The sequence below is a fragment of the Hyla sarda genome, chromosome 4, assembly GCF_029499605.1.
Source record: "Hyla sarda isolate aHylSar1 chromosome 4, aHylSar1.hap1, whole genome shotgun sequence".
Classification (NCBI taxonomy): domain Eukaryota; kingdom Metazoa; phylum Chordata; class Amphibia; order Anura; family Hylidae; genus Hyla; species Hyla sarda.
In genome coordinates, this window is record NC_079192.1 from 150,760,275 (window position 1) to 150,779,061 (window position 18,787).

Sequence of the window (18,787 nt, forward strand, 5' to 3'; positions counted from 1 at the left end):
GATAAGGGGATGTGTGGGATGATGACAAGGGGATGATGAAGGGGGGATGTGTGGGATGATGACAAGGGGATGATGAGGATGTTAATGACGGGTCTGGATGATGACAGGGGGGGGATGAGGTATTTCCCACCCTAGGCTTATACTCGAGTCAATAACTTTTCCTGGGATTTTGGGTTGAAATTAGGGGTCTCGGCTTATACTCGGGTCGGCTTATACTCGAGTATATACGGTATATAAATTGGGTATCATTGTAACCATACGGACCTACAGAATATATGGTGTCATTTTTACCAAGAAGTACACTGCGTAGAATCAGAAGCCCCCAAGTTACAAAATGGCTTCTTTTTTTTTTTTTTCAATTGTGCCCGAAACATTTTTTTCTGTGTTTGCCGTAAATTTTGTGGTGAAATGATTGATATCATTACAAAGTACAATTGGTGGCACAAAAAGATAAGTCCTCAGGAGTCTGTAAGTGCAAAATTGAAAGCGTTATGGTTTTTAGGTGAATAGGAAAAAACGTGATTAGGAAAAAACGAAAGTGCAAAAACCGAAAACCCCATGGTCCCAGATCCACTGCAAAAGGTGGTGTATGGGGCAACAAACAGTAGACAGCTTTGAAAGATCAGTATAGGACCAAACACTGAACTCGGCATCAGTACTGAACTGTTGGTTTTATGTTTTAATACATTTGTTGCTTTTACAACTTTACAAGATTTTTTTCAAAATATGGATAACCCCTTCAAGTGTATGTAGGGTTGGGTGATTAAAGAAGCACTCTGGGGAAAAAAAGATGTGTTTCCTCTGCTAGCTTTAGAGTGACAAGGATAAACAGCACACCAGCCACTCTTACCACACAGTTTAGTTTCCCTAACATATGCTCATCTGAAAATCCGCAAGCGGATTATGTTGCTACCTACTGAATCAATGGGTTCTGCTTGTGGATTTTCTACTTGCAGAATTCTGAAAGTGGAACGTCAGCTGCAGGAAACCTGCTGCAGATCCACTACGTGTGATCCTTCTCTAAAGGGGTTTTCTGGGAATAGATTATTTCTAAACCAATTGAATACCAAAAGTTATACACAGGAAGAGAGCGAATGCTATTCACTGCCTATGGCCAGACGGCAGTCTCAGAGGTTTTCCTCCTGCTAGTCCAGCAGGAGACCAAAGTCTGTGCTTTTGAGCAGACAGAATGCAGTCTAGACCAGAAGTGAGACCCCTAGTGCACAGATTTATAAGGCCATTAAAAGTGACAGACTATTTTTTTAGGGAGTAAATTACATATCTTATTTTTCCTGCTGTATCATATGCAAAAAATATATATTTTAATGCCAGTGCCAATTATCTGAGATGTAAACTCTTCATGGCTGTGCTGTGTCAACATTCTCAGAATTACATCACACTGACAGGCTAACAGAAGATGCAGCTGCTTGATCGTGGTGCTGGCAATGAAGCAATGTAAACAGACTGTGCATACACTACTGAGAAGTAAGATGCCCATGAAGAGTTGGATGGGGGGGGGAAGAAACCATGGGAGAGAACTTCAGAACAGGGCTGGGAGATTCTGATAATTGTAAATGAGCAGTCACAGATATAGACATGGACTGAGCCTCCCCACTATTTTTTTTCTCCATAAAACATGGTAAGCACATATTTCTAGCATTTAGATATGTACAAATATTTATGTATTTTATTTAATTGTCAGACAACGCCTTTAATTTAAACATATGAGCATCTTAGGGTATAATTCATAAAGAAATCTGTGTGTGGGGGGGGGGGGGGGGAATCTCAGATTTCTGCCCCAGATTTGCCCAATGTTTTGGAAGTGGTTAGCACCATTCAACAGGGAAACCTATGGGATGGCTACCTGACAGAATTCACATCAATGAAGCGAAATGCAACTTTTCTTCAGAATAAAAAAAAATGTGTGCAGCAGTCCAGTGTACTACAGCTTGGACTCACATTAAAAACAATGGGAAGCTGATCTCACCTGGTTTTCACAGGCTGCAATACAAAATCAGTGTCAATCACAAAAGAAAAAAAATATATAAAAATCATTTTTTTTTTTACCAAGACATGCTGCAGCACACAAAGCAGAAGCCTCGACAGCTTCCAGGAACATTAATTTGGCTTGCATCCAACCATTTTCTTTCTTGATTTGAACAGACCCTGAAACAGGTCGGATGCAAACGGCTACTGCCAGGTCCCGACAGACTATTAACTTGCATGGGGTCCATCGGTGATACGGTAATTTTTGCTTGCACTATTTTTTTCTCTGCTAAACTTGACCGAACTGCCGACAGAGCACCACATAACGGAGCCTGACAGCAGTGTGAACACAATAGTGATGCTGCTCCTGGCGGATTTGTAGCTAAGCAGGTTTTGGTCCCCCACCTCTCCACTCCCTGTACATTGCTTCAAGGGAGCTCATACTTTGTCTTGATCAGTTTCAATGTTAACATGGGTAGGATGTTTTCACTGGAAATTCAATTACATTAAGAAAAGAAAATTGGTCGAACAGGTTGATATTGTTTAGTGCAACATGGCCAGGGCTTGGCGGTTATGGTCTTTGTGGAGAAGATTGTGGTTTAAAGGTCAATGGAAGAGATTTATCAAAACCTTGTAGATAAATGAGTGCTGCAGTAGCCCATAACCAGATCAGATTTTAATATAAAGCAATCACATTAGTTCCTATGGGTAACTGCATCACTTCCTATACACAGCTTCTCATCATTTTCACAAAAGTTTATACATATTAACTATGATAGAACTTTCAGCATTTTTCTTTGCAAATGCATAAAGATCAGGCAATATACCAGCACAACCAGTTTATGACACAAGTCCATAAATACGACAAAAAAATTTCAATACAGCAGTTAGGGATGCAGGGATGTGGAATTCCTATCGCCCGACGCTACGGCGCTCTGCAGTCTGTTTGGAGTGGGCTCCCGACTCATGCCCGCTCCATACTCTGCAGCCCCCAGCTGTGGAAACTTGCGTCCTCCGAATGCAGAGCAAGGAGATGAGAAGCTGTGTACGTCCTATCTCCCCTGCTCTGCCTTCTTTCTCCCCATGCAGACCTGCGTCCTCTGCCTTTGCTCCACACAGCTCTAGCTTCGGAGAGCTGAGGGGAGGAGCAAACGCAAGTTTCCATCTCACACCGCCGCTAATAGCCAGCATGCGGCGCTCAGCAATCTGTATGGAGTGGGCTCCGGACTCCTGCCCGCTCTGTACTCTGCGGCCCCGGCTGTTTTCAGTAGCCAGGGCCTTCGCTAATAGCCAGCATGCGGCTATTAACCCTTTAGATCGCCGCTGTCAAAGCCGACAGAGGCATCTAAAGTGACCTGTGAACGCTCCGTGGTGGGCTAGTGGGGTGGATCGCCCCCTGAAAAGTGATTGCAGGGGTGGGGGTGGGGGGGGGTCGATCCACCATAGAGGTAGCAGGAGGGCTTACCTCTGTTCTATGCTGTCCCATGGCTCTGTCATTGATAGATCCTGGCTGGATCAATGGATCGCAGAGAACACAGATTAATTGAGTTCAATAGAACTCTATTCATCTGTATGAGGAATCTAATGATTCATCCTAAAAGTCAAAGTGTAAATAAAATAAAAATAAAAGTTTTAATAAAACTTTAAAAGACACAGATTAACCCCTTTTATGTTAAAAGTTCAAATCAACCCCTTTTCCTATATAAAAACATGCAAACATAATAAAAATAAACATATTTGGCATCGCTTCGTGCGTAAATGTACGACCTATTAAAATATAACATTATGTATCCCATACGGTAAATGTAAAAAAATAAATAAATACCAACCCACAGAATTGCAATTTTTATAATATCCCCAGAAAAAAAGTTAAAAAGCAATTAAAAAGTCAGATCAATACCAAAATGGTACCGATACAAAACACAGATTATGGCGCAAAAAATTTTACCCTCATGCAGCCTGGTATGCGGGGGAAAAAAAAGCTACAGGGGTCAAGAAAAATGGCAATAAAAAAAAAATGTGAAAAAGTTCAGATTTTTTTAAATTAGTAAAACATGACGTAAACTATAGAAATCTGGTATTGCTGTAATCAGGCGACCTAAAGTATCAAAATAACATGTTATCTCAACCACAATGTAAATGGCGTAGAAAAGAAAAAACCTCCCAAATATGCAAAATTATCTTCTACTATTTCACTATATATATATATATATATATATATATATATATATATATATATATACACACATATACATATACATATACATATACCGTATATACTCGAGTATAGGCCGAGTTTTTCAGCACGATTTTTCGTGATGAAAACACCCCCCTCGGCTTATACTCGAGTGAACTCCCCCACCCGCAGTGGTCTTCAACCTGCGGACCTCCAGAGGTTTCAAAACTACAACTCCCAGCAAGCCCGGCCAGCCATCGGCTGTCCGGGCTTGCTGGGAGTTGTAGTTTTGAAACCTCCGGAGGTCCGCAGGTTGAAGACCACTGCGGCCTTCAACATCATCCAGCCCCCTCTCACCCCCTTTAGTTCTGAGTACTCACCTCCGCTCGGCGCTGGTCCGGTCCTGCAGGACTGTCCGGTGAGGAGGTCGTCCGGTGGGATACTGGTTCCGGGCTGCTATCTTCACCGGGGAGGCCTCTTCTAAGCGCTTCGGGCCCGGCCTCAGAATAGTCACGTTGCCGTGACAACGACGCAGAGGTGCGTTCATTGCCAACGTACTTCTGCGTCATTGTCAAGGCAACGCCTCTATTCCGGGCCGGAAGCGCGGAGAAGAGGCGCCCACGGTGAAGATAGCAGCCCGGACCACCTCCCCACCGGACAGCCCTGCAGGACCGGACCAGCGCCGAGCGGAGGTGAGTACTCAGAACTAAAGGGGGTGAGAGGGGGGCTGGATGATGTTGAAGGCCGCAGTGGTCTTCAACCTGCGGACCTCCGGAGGTTTCAAAACTACAACTCCCAGCAAGCCCGGACAGCCGATGGCTGCCCGGGCTTGCTGGGAGTTGTAGTTTTGAAACCTCTGGAGGTCCGCAGGTTGAAGACCACTGAGGGCGAATGATGAGAAGAGGATGATGAAGGGGGGGTGTGGGGATGATGAAGGGGGGTGGGGATGATGAAGGGGGGGGTGTGGGATGATAAGGGGATGATGAAGGGGGGATGTGTGGGATGATAAGGGGATGATAAGGGGGGATGTGTGGGATGATGATGAAGGGGGGGATGTGTGGGATGATGATGAAGGGGGGGATGTGTGGGATGATAAGGGGATGATGAAGGGGGGGATGTGTGGGATGATAAGGGGATGATGAAGGGGGGATGTGTGGGATGATAAGGGGATGATGAAGGGGGGATGTGTGGGATGATGACAAGGGGATGATGATGAGGATGTTAATGACGGGTCTGGATGATGACAGGGGGGGGGGGTGAGGTATTTCCCACCCTAGGCTTATACTCGAGTCAATAACTTTTCCTGGGATTTTGGGTTGAAATTAGGGGTCTCGGCTTATACTCGGGTCGGCTTATACTCGAGTATATACGGTACATAGAAAACAATGGCGCAGCACTCCAAAATTGCAAAAAAGTGTAAAAATGTATTCCTTCATGTCAAAATTCAAAGCGACGTTTCAGCTCCCCACTGGAGCTTTTTTCAAGCATGGTGATACAATGAACTATGGGGTTTCTTATACCCCGTGCAATCAATACATTCAAACAATTAATAGTGCAAATATATATAACTCGTGAACAATACATAAATACAGTGAGTACAAAGTTATAAGAGTACATAAGTACATAAAAAAGTGCATAATACCCGTTTTATGGGAGGTTAAAAACAATGAGGCTTGAAACTGTACTGCTCCATATTAACAAGCAATTAAATATACAGCTGTATAACATACATAATTACAATATGCATAGAAAAAAACAGGATAGATAGCTCACCCGCTCTGTGTTTGAAGATGGCGCCATTAGCTTGTATACAAATGCACTGCGCCTGCGTGCAATCACTAAAAAACTGTATTCTAGGACTTCCGGGACCTGTGATGTGTCATGTGATCAGACATCACATGATCGCTCCTCTGAGCCCAGCGATCACAGTGTAACGCCGGCCACAACGCTCACATGGTCTAGGTTACCATAGAAACTAAATAAACAGTGTGGGAGATATAGAGCTACAAACCTATTGGCTGCATGTGAGTGTTGTGGCCGGCGTTACACTGATCGCTGGGCTCAGAGGAGCGATCATGTGATGTCTGATCACATGACACATCACAGGTCCCGGAAGCCCTAGAATACTGTGTGTTTTAGTGATTGCACGCAGGCGCAGTGCATTTGTATACAAGCTAACAGCGACATCTTCAAACACAGAGCGGGTGAGCTATCTTTCCTGTTTTTTCTATGCATATTGTAATTATGTATGTTATACAGCTGTATATTTAATTGCTTGTTAATATGGAGCAGTACAGTTTCAAGCCTCATTGTTTTTAACCTCCCATAAAACGGGTATTATGCACTTTTTTATGTACTTATGTACTCTTATAACTTTGTACTCACTGTATTTATGTATTGTTCACGAGTTATATATATTTGCACTATTAATTGTTTGATGAATGTATTGATTGCACGGGGTATAAGAAACCCCATAGTTCATTGTATCACCATGCTTGAAAAAAGCTCCAGTGGGGAGCTGAAACGTCGCTTTGAATTTTGACATGAAGGAATACATTTTTACACTTTTTTGCAATTTTGGAGTGCTGCGCCATTGTTTTCTATTACATGGACTTTGATCGAGTCAGGGAACTGGCACCGGGCATCTAATGGTGAAGTAGTGCTGCATTGTTTTTGAATATATATATATATATATATATATATATATATATATATATATATATATATTTATATTGGTCCAGAGAATATGTTATTGCAAAATTAAAAAAAGGTATCATTATAGTAGGTAGTTATGGCTATTATAGGGCGAGGAGGAAAAAATCAGAGCGTAAAAGCGAAAATTGGCCCGGACAAGTGGATCGTCATGAGGGACAAGTAGATTTTGCTCCATTTTAGTCCCGTGGACAAGTAGTTTTTATCAAATTTCCACACTCCCGGGATGTCCCGATACTAGTATCGGTATTGGGGCAGATACCCGGCATTTGCATGGTATCGGGGACTCGATTAATGTCCCCGATACCAAGGCAGATACCTGCTGCAGTACAGCTGTCAAATGCCCCACTCCGCTGCCCCGTTCTGCCATCCGCATCATGGCATCCTATGGAGGATCATGTGACACACACATCACTCCACCTCCTCCACTGCGCCCAGCGCAACGCTATGGAGGAAGCAGAGTGACGTATGTGTCACATGATCCTCCATAGGATGCCATGATGCTGACGGGAGAACGAGGCAGCGGAGCGGCAACCGCAGGGGAGCAACTACCGTGGGGGCGCTGTCTAGAAAGGGTGCACTGTTTACAAGGGGGGGGGGGCTGTTACTAATGTCTGCAACTATCTATACTACCTACAAGGGGCTACTACCTACTATTGAAGGCAATCTTACAGCAGAGTCACCTGCACTAACTTGAATTTATAGTTAGGTAGTGCAGGTGACCCGGTATCTACCGCTGCTCACTATGTGAACATCAGCGCAATCGCTCCGGAGACACCCGTCTCGACGCCAATGCTAATTTCCTGTTCTGTCCAACGGAGAAGAGAGAAATCTTGGCTCATACTACAGCAGCCGCCTCCATTGTACACAACAAGGAACCACGTATAAGCAGAGTAAGCAGCGCCAGAGACCAGGTCACCCTGGTGTCAGATTCCCTTCAAAATATAAGTACTCGTACTTGGTATCGGTGAGTACTAGAATTAAGGTATTGGTACTCGTACTCTGTATCGGGACATCCCTAACAGCAGTATAATATAAACATTCTGTAAAACACTATATATCAGCAAGCACAGCCAATCTCTAATAACATCTGTCATCTATAAAATGATGCTATAAAAGTGTCATTAAAATAAACTTTTGACATGTTGTCCACTCCTGTGATCGTGAATAATAGCTGGCCATTTCACTGGTGTTCAGGCCCAATTAGTTAGGCTGCTTTCACACTATAAAAATTAATCCGTTACAAACGTCCGTCAGAAAACCCATGCTAAACGGCTGTTCAACAATCCCATTCAAGTCTATGGGATTTTTTTATTACCCGTTATGACCCGTTATAGCCCGTCACAAGAAACGGGTAAATTAACTGCCGTTATTTTTAACATTGAAGTCTATGGCTGACGGATGAGCCTTTATGTCATCCGTTTGCACCTGGTTTATAATATCCATTATTACTTCTGAGCATGCTCAGAAGAGGTGACATCAGCAGACTCCTGCACAGCTGAAGGACTACTACTCCCATCATGGAACAATTGTTTCCATGATGGGAGTAGTAATTTCCTAGCTGCGGGAGTCTGCAGACAGCTGGGGAGGCTACATTAGTGTTTGTACTACTGCCCCCATCATGGAGCAGAGTATGTTCCATGATAGGGGTTGTAGTACAGGGGCTGAGGGATTGATCGCACTGGGTTTCACTTCTGAGACCCCATGCCATCAGAAGTTATTAAGCAGGACGGCATGGTCCATAACCCTGCGATGTATGGTGTGTTATAACTTTCATTTATGAATCCCCCGCGGGGAGCCCTGAGTGGCCAGTACTGAGGAGCCATTCAGGGCTCTCAGCGAGAGATTTAAAAAACAACATTGTGAGTAGCAGGGGGCCATATGTATATAAAAAGCACTGTGGGAGCAAGATATATAGCGCTGCGGGGTTGGGGGGTTCGGGCAGACATATAGCCTATATATCTAGCCCCCAACCGCATTTATAATATGCTCCCTGCAGCATTATATATATATATATATATATATATATAATCACACAAGAAAAACGTCCGGCACTCGGGAAGATGCAGGTAAAACTTGTCAATGGCTTTATTCACACGCTAAAGGCAGGACACAACTGACGCGTTTCGCACACTCAGGTGCTTAGTCGTAGATAGACATACACTCAATAATACGGGTTAAAATACACATGAGTTTGGTCACATGACCACATGAATCTTAATTAAAAACAGTTGGTTACAAAACATGGCATTGGGAATCATGATCACATTTAGTCATTCGGAGAAAGTTCACACAAGGGTGCAAATACTGTGGTTTTTATTTTAATTTCAATCTCGAATAGTCTAAAAACTAGTTATTAAATACTACTCCTAAATATTCCATCATCAAGAATATTCGTGTTCATTTGGAGTACGTAGGAGTACGTAGTACGTGGAGTGCGAGGAACTAGTATCCTATTCCAGAAGACATCAAAATAGAAGGGACTTACACAAGGCTGGAGGAAAAATAGCCAAAAATAAAAACAAAAATGAAAACAAAAATATGAATAAGGATAAACCACCATTTTTCGTGACATCATACAGTACCCAATTTGGACAGATTAAGAAAATAAACAGATATATTCCGGTATTAGAAACAGATCCAATATTAAGAGACATTATCAGAAGGTATTTCCATTGTGTCCAGGAGAGGCCCCACTATTGGAACCAGAGTCTCACCTAGTTTATTTATTAGTCAAAGGGAAAGTGCAAAGGACCGGGACTGGTTGAGGAACATAAGTAATCGCAAATGCGGTCATACCAGATGCATCACGTGTACACACATGGTAAATTTGAATACTGTAACGTCTTGCACAACAAGTAGGACACATAACATACACCAGTATATTAATTGTAACACTAAATTCATTATATACGTAGCAACATGTATAGTTTGCAATTTGCAGTATGTAGGATGCTCGGGGAATTCATTAAAAATGAGGTTTAGGAAACATATTACGGATGCTAAAAGTACCTTAACAAGCATCTCCATGCTGTCACGTCACTTTAGAGAGTCCCATTCAGGGGATACCACCCATTTACGAGCATTGGGAGTGGAAAAAGTCACCTTAGGACCCAGGGGAGGCGATCTCAGAAAGAAACTATACAATAGAGAGGCACATTGGATGTTCCTTTTGGGAACAAGATACCCGCAAGGGTTAAATAAAAGATTGGATTTAATGTTAACGTGTGCATAAATAGAATAAGAGAATATATCTGATGTATACAATTTATTGCCAACCGCGTGTGTTTAGTTCTCGGTCCAATATATACCCCTCGTTTCTTATATATTTAAAAAAAATTTTGGAGTGTCGTAAAAATATATATAGGGGGGTGTTCGCACTGGGAGATGCATACTATGCGGTTATTAATCTACACAAATATCTTGATTTATAGGTATAGTTCAAACTATTTAGTTTGGTAAATACGTACTCCAAATGAACACGAATATTCTTGATGATGGAATATTTAGGAGGAGTAGTATTTAATAACTAGTTTTTAGACTATTCGAGATTGAAATTAAAATTAAAATAAAAACTGCAGCATTTGCACCCTTGTGTGAACTTTCTCCGAATGACTAAATGTGATCATGATTCCCAATGCCATGTTTTGTAACCAACTGTTTTTAATTAAGATTCATGTGGTCATGTGACCAAACTCATGTGTATTTTAACCCGTATTATTGAGTGTATGTCTATCTACGACTAAGCACCTGAGTGTGCGAAACGCGTCAGATTGTGTCCTGCCTTAAGCGTGAGAATAAAGCCATTGACAAGTTTTACCTGCATCTTCCCGAGTGCCGGACGTTTTTCTTGTGTGACTTCTACTAAGCCGGGAGCGGTACCGGTGTCCGTAGCACGAGATCGTGCAGTAAACGCGAGAGTGGTGAGCAGCCTCACTTGGTCTGCATATTATATATATATATATATATATATATATATATAGATATACACACATACACATATATACACCCCCCGCCGGCGCATTAATATGTACCCCCCCACCGGCGCATGTATAACGTGCCCTCGCAGTGCAGCCATCTATATACATTTGTCACCGCTACGCTATTATTGAAAAGTATTCTAGCAGCAGCATCGGACGGCCCAATGCTGCTGATAGAAATACTTTTCATTCAAAGCGCAGATCCAGCATATGTAGCTAGAAGCGCTGCAAGGGCACATTATACATGCGCTGCGGAGGGGTATACATTTATTAGTGCACAGGCGGGGGGGTATACATTTATTAATGCGCTGCAGGGGGCATATTATAAATGTGCTGGGGGGCTAGATATATAGGCTATATGTCTGCCCCCCCCCCCCGCAGCACTATATATCTTGCCCCCCACAGTGCTCGCCTTAATGGCGGGGGATTCAAAAATGAAAGTTAAAACACACGATAAATCGCAAGGTTGGGGAGCATGCCGCCCACTCCCCTGCTTAATAACTTCTGGTCTCAGAAGAGAAACCCGGTGCGATCAATCCCTCTGCCCCTGTACTACAACCCCCATCATGGAACAGACTGTTCCATGATGGGGGTAATAGTACAAACACTAATGTAGCCTCCACAGCTGTCTGCAGACTCCCACAGCCAGGGAATTACTACTCCCATCATACACAGAAGTTTGTTCCATGATGGGAGTAGTAGTAGTCCCGGCTGTGGGAGTCTGTAGGCAGAGGTGTTACGGCCATACATGAAGGATGTTATAACGGGTCTAAGCGGATGAATATTTATTGATCTGTTAGCACCCGTTATTTCATCCGTTTTCACACAGAAAACGGACGTTTAATAACGGATGAATGCTCATAGTGTGAAAGCAGCTTTACCAGTTTATCATCGGCCGAGGACGGACATTACTGCAGTCACATGTCTATCCCCAGAAGCAGAAAGAAGATCAGACCAGGGACCAAAGCAAGACACCAGGAGATAGATTGTATAGAAAGTCTAGGTATTCTGTCTCTTCCAACAAAGAAAAAAAAAAAAAAAAAGGAGAATAGGGAAGGCGAGTGTTTCTCCACTCCTAGACCCCAATCGATCAATACTTTTAAAATGTCTATATAACATGTCAAAAGTTCTCTTTAAAGGGGGTGTATAATAAATAAAAAAAAAATAATAAATAAAAAGCTTCCGAAAATACCTGTTTCATTAGACCTCCTGCACCCGGATGTCAAAAATTAAGGTACATTCAGCACATTCTTTATCACCGCCACCTTGGACTACTTACATGTGCCTACTCTTTGACAGCCACTATATAAAGAGTACATTGTTTCAAGATACCAGGGATCTTGCCATGCCGAGGAACACCACCTGAGCACTTAAGATTCATTTTAATAAAAAAAAAATTATACCACGATGATTAAGTGGATTTAAAAAAAAAAAAAAAAAGTTACACCTGGAATCCAAGTGAGAAGCTTTATCTAGTCAAGTGCTTATTTACTGCCCTGCTGACAGGCCAACTTTAAAAAGGGGTATTTTACCAAATACACCAAAGACAGGTGCAGGTCCCACCTCTCTCAAAATTGATGGCTAACGCAATCTTCTTCAGTCTTCTTGTGGCAGCTGGAGGTGGTCAGGAAGCAGAGTCGGCTGTTTTATGCAGTTTCCATTATATTTACCCCAATTCTATAAGACGACCCTGTTCATTCTGCACTCATGTTTATTAAAGTACACTTTTTATGGCAGGATCAATTTGAGCAGTATGCAGCATTTTTGAATCCAGCAAAATGAAGGTGAAAAAACAGCTGTGTAAAATATTCAAACTTAATATCCGGTTACTCAGTGTTACTCCTAATACAATGCTGTATACATGCTGCACTGGGGTCACCAGAACAGAGGACCTATGTGCCACAGATACAGGGGCATGTGCAGCACTGTGCCGCAGTCGCCTCCAAGTTGCCCTGAAACCACCATAGATATCAACTGGAGCTTCGGGAAGACTCCTCATCAAAAGTAATGACATGTCACTTCTTTGACAGACCAACTTTCCGTGTATCAGGGCACTGTTTGCAGTAAGTGATACGGTAAGGGGGCGGACACCTCCTCACCCACCTATACACGTCTCACTGAGGTAGATACAGTTATAAGGGACACCACACACCAGCTCCCGCCCACCCCTCAGCACCTACCTGCTTCAGCGGGGCCACCAGCACGTTCTTCACCCCGGTTACATCCAAGTTCCTTCACTTAAATTCGGACTTGAGGTCGATAACTCGGAGCTCAGACACTCTCCTCCCCTCGGACGGGCTGCTAGATGAAGTCATACCGGGCGGCCTGACCGCAAACTCCAAACATACAATTACCACACCTCCGGTAACAAGGCCCAAGCCCCGACTTACACAACGGAAGGTACAGGAACCACAAAGAGTGAAAACGTACTTCCGGTGACGTCAGACGCACGCATCTCTGGGCGGGGCTCGCTTAGACTGTAGGCGGAGCGTCTCGCCGGCAATGACGCTGATTGGTGCGGCCGCTGACTATGTCTAATACATACGGAGCGGGGAGAGTGAGAACCCAGCTGGGGTCCAGCAATTCATCACATGATAGAAGACATCACTTTGTGTCACTTTCAACATTATGTGAGTCAGGGACGTGAACGAACATTCTGAGGGAAAGGGGCTCAAGTGAAAATAAGGCTTTACTCATAATTATTTAAAACATGTTTGTAAAAAAAAACGTTAAAGTGAATCTGTTTTGTGGTAGTAAAACAGCTGACAGCCCTTAAAAGGGGGTTATCCAGGAATAGAAAAACAGAGCTTATTTCTTTCAAAAAACGCTCCCGTCTGTCTCCAGGTTGCATGCGGTTCTGCAGCTCAGTTCCATTGAAGTGAATGGAGCCAGGTTGTAGTACCACACCCAACCTGGAGACAGAAGAGGAGCTGATTTTAAAACAAATGAACTTGTTTTTCTATTCCTGGATAGTAAAAGAAGTTTAGTGCATACCTAAAACACCATTTTAGCCCATTCAGAGTTTTTTTTATTTTTGCACTTACATTTTTTCCTCCACATCTTCTAATAGTTATAACGCTTATATTATCCACCTAAAGACCTATATGAGGCATATTTTTTGCACCACCAATTGTACTTTAGTAGAAAGCAAAATAGATCAGCTCACCAGCTGTGTATCCCCGTCCACGACATGGCAGGTGCACAACAACACCAAGATTCAGGAAGACAAGCAGGTAGCCAGCGTGGAATAAGTAGACATTCCCATTTATTGAATAAAAACAGTAACACGTGACGCATTTCAGGCGTACACTGCTCTTAGTCATATGACTAAGGGCTGTATACATCTGAAACGCATCATATTTGTTTGCTGACCTGTGTTATTGTTTTTATTCAATAAATGGGAATTTCTACTTATTTCACCAATTGTACTTTGTAATTTTACCTCAAAATCTGAAGTAACACAAAAAAAGTGTTTGTGAGGTGAAATTTTTAAAAAGACACCATTTTGAGACCCTTGGGAGCCTCTGTTTCTATGGAGTTTATTTTTTGGAAAAAAATTACACAGTATGTTTATTCTGTAGGTCCATTCGATTAAAACTATACCCGATTTATGTACGTTATTTTATATTACTACTTTTAAAAAGTAACTTTTTGTGTGAAAGTAAGTATGCATAACATTGTCCTCTTTTCAACCCTATAACTGTGTACGAGGGCCAATTTTTTCATCTGTGATCTGTAATTTTTATCGGTACCATTTTTGGTTTTATTGGGACTTTCTAAACTTTTTTTATGTAAAAAAAAAATCTGGTATGTGAAGTGACCAAAAAATCAGCAATTCGGGACTTTGTTATTTTTTCACGTTTACGGCGTTGACTGCGCAGTTTAATTAACATTATATTTTAATAGGTTTAATACGTTTACGCACTAGTCACTACCACATATGTTTATTTTAATTGAAAAATAAGAAAAGGTGGATGATTCAAACTTTTATTAGGGGAGGGGCTTATTCACATGTATTACAAATTTTTTTATTCACTTTTTTAGTCCATGTAGGGGACTATTACATGCAATCCTTCGAGTTTAACCCCTTAAGGACTCAGCCCCTTTAGGCCTTAAAGTGAACCAATCTTCAGATTTTACCCTATATAATGCTTGGCAAAGCGTTATATAGGGTAAAAATCTTTATCCTCACCATCCCTGGGGGACGTTACTGCCCCCCAGGGATGGTGCGGATATGAATTTATAAACTAGTCACCGCAACACCCGTAAGTAGTCCCCTGACGTCTGTTCAGTGAGCATAGCAATGACACGGCCCATCAATCAAGCCGAGGGGGGGGGTCGCTGCCGGCCGTAGAACTGGACTAGGAGAGAGGAGCTCCGTGCCCAGGGACTACTTACGGGTGTCGCAGTGACTAGTTTATAAGTTTGTATCCTCACCATCCCAGGAGCGTCCCCCACGGATGGTGAGGATAACGATTTTTACCCTATATAACACATTGCCAAGCATTATATAGGGTAAAATCTGATGATTGGTTCCCTTTAAAGGAAAACTTTCACATGTTTTTTCCTGCACTAACCACAGGTACTGATGGATAGTGCGGGAGACGCTGATTCCTACGATCTCTACCTTGGCCGGATTCGCCCGGCGCCCGTAATCTTAGTTTTATTATACCTGGAATTCTGGCTGTAACTGGCTTGGGCGGGGTTTCTGTGGCTTAACTTGCACTGATGTCAGCGCTGCCCGTCCACAGGGCCAACCGCTTATGACTAGTCATCCCTCCAGTTAGGAGCGGCGAAGAGAGGGAGAGCTGGAGGGAGGGGGGAGGAATATTCATAAGCGGGCGACGCTGCGGACAGCCGGCGCTGACGTCAGTGCAAGTTAAGCTACAGAAACCTCACCTGTGCCAGTTACAGCCAGATTTCCAGATGTAATAAAACAAAGATTACGGGCGAACGGCGGGGCTGGTCCGGCCAAGGTAGGGATCATAGGAATCAGCGTCTCCCGCACTATCCATCAGTACCTGTGGATAGTGCGGGAGCAAACATGTGACAGTTTTCCTTCAAGGTTTTTTCCTCCTTGCCTTCCAAAAATCATAACTCTTTTATATTTTATCCACAGACGAGTATGAGGGCTTGTTTTTTGCACGACCAGTTGATCTTTGTAATGACATAATTTAAACATAAAATATATGGCGCAACCAAAAAAATACTATTTAGCAAATTTTGGAAGGTTTCGTTTTCACGCTGTACAATTTATGGTAAAAATTATGTTTTCTTTATTCTGTGGGTCAGTATGATTAAAATGATACCCATGATTACATACTATTCTATTATTGTACCGCTTTAAAAAAAATCTTATACTTTTTAACCAAATTAGTATATTTAAAATCCCTCTATTTTGACGATCGATAACGTTCATTTTTCCGTATAAGCGACGGGTTTTTTTTACGCCGTGATCTGTACTTTTTATTGACACCATATTTGCCTATATAAAGCTTATAATACTTTTTTTTATACATTTTTTTTTAATATGATGTGACATAGGGGACTATTTATAGCAATCACTTGATTGCTAATACTGTTGAGTGCTATGCATAGGGCATAGCACTGACCCTTATTATCAGCGATCTTCTGCTCTGGTCTGTTCAATCTCTGTCCAGAACAAAAGACCCCTGGAGACGGATGGAGGCAGGTGAGGGGACCTCCGTCCACCATTATGGATGATCGGATTCCCGCAGATGCTGTGATCTGTATTGATCACAGTATCTGTGGGGTTAATGGCGGACATAAGCTGATAGCAGCCAGATTCCGCCGTGCATAACGCGAGCACCACCCCGGTGCTCACAGTCATGTACAGGACGTAAATGTGCATCCTGGTTAAGTACCACCACACCAGAACATACATTTACATCCTGCATTGTTAAGGGGTTAAACACTGAATAATGCTTTTCCATAGCACATCAGTGTTTTATTACTACAGGCAGCCTGCAGTACAGGAACGCTAATCTGATGGGACAGAGCCATCCTCCAGCTGATCGGGACCCTGGGTTTTTACCGCTGTGGAAATGCTTTTTGTCCATCTTAGAAGCCCAATCAACTTCGTTGGTGTCTGGCATTAGCTGTGGGTCTCAGCTTTTGATAGCAATTGGGAGATATAGGTATGAAGCGTGCTCAACTCCTGACTGCACTTCATTCTAACGGAGCAGGACGAGGGCGTACATTTATGCCCGATGTCTTGAAGGAGTTATTGTCCTAGTTGCAGCTGCTAAACAGTCAGAGAGACAAGCTCTTTCCTTGAGCTTCCTGTAATTAAAATGGCACTGGCCCCACCTCTCACCAATGACTGGCAGCTCTGGCGTTTTTCTTTTTGTTTTTTTTATGACAATTTCCCTTTAATGACCCATGATATACTAGTCCCGGCTCTCTGCCTGTAATTGCACTCAGGAACTGTGATTGACATGCAGAGGGCTCTAAGCCCCGCTAGTGTGTAATGTAGAGGCCTCTCTGCCTGTCAATCACAGCTCCTGAGCACTGGGGTACTTTGAAGCTATCTCACACGTGGCGAGTACCAGCTATAAGCAGCTACGGCTCATCAATAATGCCAGACATCAGCAATCAATCACAATATTTATTTATATATTTTTAAACGTTAAACTAGGTTAGATCATTTTCCATTATTAGGGTGCATTTGTGGTGTCCCAGTACGGGACATGGTCCCGTATGGTCCTTCTGTCCCATCAGGTTGAGTCCCTGTCTGTCCCCCGGGCTCTCCTGCAGTATCTCCCCCTGTGTATATAGGTTTACCATAAATGGTTTTCACATAATGAGTAAAGGACCTTTATTGTTAGTCACGTGATTATGTTTAAGTCACATGTTTCAGTCATATGATTGTTAACCTGAAAACCCGGTGACCTCTCTAGTGACCTATGGGCTCCTTGCACAGCACCCCTATATAATATGGGGAGGAGCTGCAATCGCTTTCTTTCATCTCTCTTGTTCCTTGTTCCTGAGGTCCAGTGCAATGCAGATGTCTCGGTGTGTGTGTCCAGAGCATTGGAGGCCTCAAGCCTAAAGTCTGCAGCCACCTGTCAATTGCAAGTAAGCTAAAGTCATCTAATTGTCAGTCATCAAGTCAGTCAAGTCAAGTCTACTGTCTAGTCACCATGGCCTGCATTGTAGTCAGTCTACCTACTGCAAGTCCCAGCAAGCCAACGAGGTCTCTCTGTGTCACTGGCCACCTTTCTGGGAAACTGGCTGAACTGTAGAGACTGTACCACCTGTCTAACTTCAGTGAAAGCTACCATTACCCTTAACCTAGCCTTGGACTCTTTATTGCCCCTGCCTGACCTAAGACTAGCGTTACTACCTTCGGGTGGTTATATAGGAAAACCATGCCCTGGCGTCATCAACACGAATGTGTTAATATCATCTAACCCTGGGCAACACTATCTGCCCCTTACACCTCACCTCACACCCCGTGGCTCACCACAACTTTTGGCGTCATGAACAGGATTCGGGTGTGTGCCATATGCCACAAAGCCACAAGTCCTCCCCACTAGTCTGAGCTGTGTCCGAGAAAAATCACATGCCGATTCGAAAATGTTTGCACCAGAAAAGTGTACGGGACTGTTCTAATTGTAATGTATTTTACTAAAGGCGCTGGTGAAATAGTGGGGGAGGTGAAAAGGAGTCCATTATCCGTTGTTGAAAATAACGTTGAAAGTCGTGAACATTATGTGCAAGATTCGTATGGAAGCAATGTTACGTGCCAAAATGTCTGCCGTTGTACCTGAAAGGGTTAATCTGTTGGTAGAGAAGCGCACAAAATGTCCCCGCCAAAGCCGGCATCCCGCCCCTGGGCATGGAAGTCATGTCCGTGTCCATGCTGAAGTGGAACTATGAAGATCTGCTTCCTGTTGCTGGGGTACCGGAA

General features: G+C 43.1%; 1 protein-coding gene across 7 annotated transcripts in view; it reads right to left on the reverse strand.

The window, feature by feature from the left end:
• ZNF280D (zinc finger protein 280D) overlaps nucleotides 1–13,309 on the reverse strand; it is a 181,449-nt gene extending 168,140 nt beyond the window's left edge. For 5 of the 7 annotated variants that reach the window (XM_056572395.1, XM_056572389.1, XM_056572394.1 and 2 more), the window contains exon 1: nucleotides 13,035–13,309. The gene's annotated coding sequence lies outside the window, so the exon portion shown is untranslated. The remainder of the gene's footprint in view (nucleotides 1–13,034) is intronic. The other 2 variants (XM_056572391.1, XM_056572392.1) reach the window with 2 other exon arrangements.
• Nucleotides 13,310–18,787: the final 5,478 nt, after the last annotated feature.